At 31.7% G+C, this 4,394-nt stretch overlaps 1 long non-coding RNA gene across 1 annotated transcript; it reads right to left on the bottom strand.

Moving 5' to 3' along the window:
- Nucleotides 1-1,216: 1,216 nt before the first annotated feature.
- On the bottom strand, nt 1,217-4,176 carry LOC115986401. Its single transcript, XR_004090714.1, has 3 exons — nt 3,685-4,176; nt 1,630-1,750; nt 1,217-1,528 (listed from the first exon to the last, which is right to left on the bottom strand). It is a non-coding gene; the product is annotated as an uncharacterized LOC115986401 (long non-coding RNA).
- Nucleotides 4,177-4,394: the final 218 nt, after the last annotated feature.

Here is a 4,394-nt window from a genome sequence, read left to right as displayed (position 1 = left end):
TTTATGTAATAGAAAACAATCAACATAACAATACATTAAAATTCGTCAAGTGCATGTCGTACAACCCCTCATTTGTCCAATAATTGCAGAAATTCTATCTATAAAATACAATACAAAATATCACTCCTTTCATATGTTACAATAGTTTTCATCTAGAAACAAAATATCAAGCACATGATATATATCAAGCAAACTAACCACAAAGTAAAGGTCTTTTATGTTAGTTTTTTTTTTTTTTTTTAATAAGCCTTGGGTTTATAGAGACAAACATAACCATAATTCACAGCACATACTTTGAAAACATTTTGTTTTTTTACTCCTCATTCTCTAATGACAATTGCTCTTTTGGTTTCCATGTTAATATGTCAAGCATATCACACCAATACTTGTGTGATCCAAACTCACATCCTCACAAAATCTAAAGTTATATATTACAACATCCTTAAAATAAAATTTAAAAAAAATAATAATTCCAATAAACATACACAAAATAAAATAATACATGCAAGAAACCATTGTTTGCAAGGGACTAAACTTAATTTCGTGGTGGGTATATATTACAAAGCAATTTGCTGGTAATTTTCTTGCATTCAACTCTATATACCTGCAAATTAAAATACAACCTAAATAAAATCACATATTTTCATGCAACAATAATTGCACGGTTCCAACGCTATTTTTTTTTTTTTTTAATAAAAACTGACACGCACACACCAAATAGAAAGGAGGAAACCAAAAAATTAAAACAATAATAAATAAAAAAGAAATTGACATTCCCTCACTTCCCCACTCTTTGTCTGTACTGAATCTAATTTAAGGAGATGACAGACATCATCAAATAATTTGCCACCAACAACAACTGTTTCAAAGGGGAACCCAATCTGGAATTCTTGGAAATTATTTTTAGCATTGCCACTAATCAGCTAATATCAGTCAGTTACATTCAAACTAACTAAATTCATACATGCACTAAAGAATTAAACCTAGTATGTAAACATTATAAACTGAAAAATCAATGTGTATATAAATAATATCAAGGAAAAATACTTGTAAACTAAAGTATCTCTTAATTAGCACACAGACGCAATTCAAAGAACTCAAAATTCCATTTATACACTTCTCTAATTATGGGATTAAACCTAGGGCATGAATGAAAGGGGGGGGGGGGGGGGAAGACACTTGTTCTGAAAATGAGCAACCTGGCATCAACACATGATTTAGAAAAAATGATAATTGAAATCTTATAAGTTATAACTAAAGCAGATTTGGTTCAAGGTTTTTCTGAAGGTTGTGGGTTTAAGAGAATATAGTTATTGATCCTCAAGAAGCTTACATGATAGTAATGATTACATTGTCCTTATTAGCTTTAATATGAATATCACGATCAACATACTCTTGTAAAAGCTCAAGCTCATCAACATTGAGAAACGACAGTGAAACTCCTAAGTCCTACTTGAAGCTCCATCAAGGCAATGTACTTTTGCAGTGGGACTTGATATTGTCAGATGTTCTGCATCAATTTCTTCTCCTAGGATTAGTAAAATACAAAAAAGGGTCAGCAAAAGTTTCAAACTATGAGAACAATGAATCAGATAGAACAATGCTATAAGCCAATATCACTAATACAACCTGAAGTTGTTGAGACAAAATTATTCGAGGCAGAAGACTGTGCACATAATGGGCATCCCTCTCTTTCTTAGAGAAAGCAAGTCCTTCGTTGTAATGGGGATCCCTAAGCAAAGAATAACCGCTGCACCACAACCATACACACCTCACAAAATTTAGTTCAAAATTCAGAAAGTTACATGTCAGAGATTATAGTATAGTTCTGAAAAGCGATAAAAACAAAGTCCCCTGTTATCTTAGAGTAGCATTTTTGGCTTCTGAAATTCATTTATATTTACATATATTAATTTATATGTTTTATCCACGTAAATTATTTTTTGGAATCAACCAAGTGGGGCCTCAGTTTCTGAACTAAACCCAGATCAGAATGCACCATATCTTTTAAGAAAGTGATAGGAAACTCAAATAATTTTTTTTTTTTTTGAAGGTTAATAATGATTCCAACAGCATATGATCAATAGGATGCAAAAGAAGAAGAAGAAAAAAAGAAGTGTAATAAACATGTGATCACAAAAAGAACCCTTCATTTTAAGTATTCAAGAACTTTCAGATTCTAAAAGGCCAAAAAACTACACTACAAATCATATAAAAAACAAAACAAAAACTCTCCCCTTTTACAATCAAACATCCCTATTCACCCATGTAGCAGTCCCTCCCCTCCCCTCCCCTTTTCCCTTTCTGACTTTCTGTTACTTTAAGTATGTTGCGAGAAGACCTGCAGTTTCTTGTTTCTCAATCTTTTCTAATTGCCTTTGTTCATTATCTAATACATACAAATAAATGAAAGGACCAACTGTAACAAGTAAATTATTAAGACCTCCTTTACTCAAAGAAAAAAAATCTCAATCTATAAAACACAAATAGGCATTCACAGTATACATACTACATCTGCATTAATAGGCATTGATCAAAAAAATATCCAGTGATTCAATGTGTATTAATAATTGATGAAAGTTTGTAAATAATAATAAGACAATTGCTTTTTTGGTTTCCATGTTAAACAAAACATAGCAAATAATCCAGGAAACCATAATTCCACTTAGAAAAAATTATAAATTATCCTACAATGTAAAATGTTAGATTTAAAAGTAGCAAGGGTGAAAATAACTAACATTACCCAAGAGCGAAAATCCCTAATGTTACCCAAACCAAAATACATTGATGATAATTTGAGACAAAGCATCCAAAGAAAGAGAATAAATCCATCTATCCTTCAATAGGTATCAAAGGAAAACCCTAGACAATTCAGCAGGAGGGGAAAATTTTAAATATAGAAATTCAAATAGGAAAAGCATCGGTGAGAAGTTACAAGAATTGAAAATAGTGGTTGAAGTGGGAAAGAGTGTGCTTACCTTCCAAATATACTACTGCAAAGAAGGGATAGGGGCAATAAAAACAATCAGAGTAGCAAGGATAGGGCAAAGGACGCATAGAGCATATGGCAATTAGAAGGGAAGCAATAGGGCAGAGAATGAACAATGACAAATAGTTATTCTAGAAGAATTAATATTAAACAAATATGAAAATTTCACGCACAGAGAAATTGATTTTGAAACGTAAAAGGAACAGAGCTGCAGATATAAAGGGAAGGAACCAAATTGATTGAAATAAAGAGAGCATGCGTAAGTAATTGGGGGAAAAAAATGAACTCAACTAACTCATACCTATTCTTGGAATTCATCATCTTATTCTTTATAGGACCTAGATTAAGGAAAAAGGTCCAATTTACTTTTTTATTCCCACTTGACTTGTAAAGCTTACATCTTTGTCTAGAAAGTATCTGAAAGAAACTACATTTTAACCCAGAAACCGTGGATAAATAAACATGAACAAATTTAACCCAAATAATCAAAACAGAATCACTTATAACTCAAATACCATAATGAGAACCAAATATAACCTAAAGACCCAAACAAATATCAAAGCCTGATCAAAATGTCAAATTGAAAGGCGAAGAGAAAAACTTAATTTGAATAAAAAAATCGCAACCAATCCAAACAAAATATCAAACCCTAATCATAATTAATAAACAAACTTAAATCGAAGATAAAAACTCACCGGTATATGACGGCACTGAGATGCTGAAGGAGTGAGAGAGCGATGATGGGCTATAGTTTAGGGGTTTTGATAATTGAGAAAGGCAGAGAAAATGGCTTCAACGCAAAGAAGGAGGCAAAGAAGAAGAAAAGGTTTATCGAGAGTGGGTAGTTTTGGCTTTTTTGTGTAAATCGGGCTTTCAAACGTTGTAATGATCTGGATTTTGGTTAGATTTAACCATAAACTTGGTAGAAATGATGCTGAGTTTGCCATTCTGCCTCTTTCTTTGCTTCTTTCCCCATTTCCTCCTCGCCTCTCAATTTCTATTTCCGTGTATGCTTTAATTGTAACCAGTTATTTTTTTTCTTATTTATAATAACAGGCTTTTAATCGGTGTGTAGCAATTCCAAACAACATAATTTATAGCTTTTTAAAGTGGAACATGCCTGAATTTTAGATAGGCACTTTTTCTATTTGTCACCATCTCCTTAATTGTAAGAACCCACTTTCTCTCATTTTTTGCTATTATATATAACTAGCATTTAACCAGCGCAATGCACGGGAAAAATTATACACTTTTAAAATACCATCAAATTGACATAACAATACAATTAAATACAACAATTAATATGTTTATTAAAGGCTTTGTTTTAATAATGCCAATCAATTCCAAAAACAAAAATTACAATTGTGAAATGTAGTGTTAGGTTTAATAACAATGTCAAAAGTCC

This window comes from Quercus lobata, chromosome 1 (assembly GCF_001633185.2).
Source record: "Quercus lobata isolate SW786 chromosome 1, ValleyOak3.0 Primary Assembly, whole genome shotgun sequence".
NCBI lineage: Eukaryota > Viridiplantae > Streptophyta > Magnoliopsida > Fagales > Fagaceae > Quercus > Quercus lobata.
Note: the sequence above shows the minus strand (reverse complement) of the source record. Positions and strands in the feature narration are given on the sequence as shown.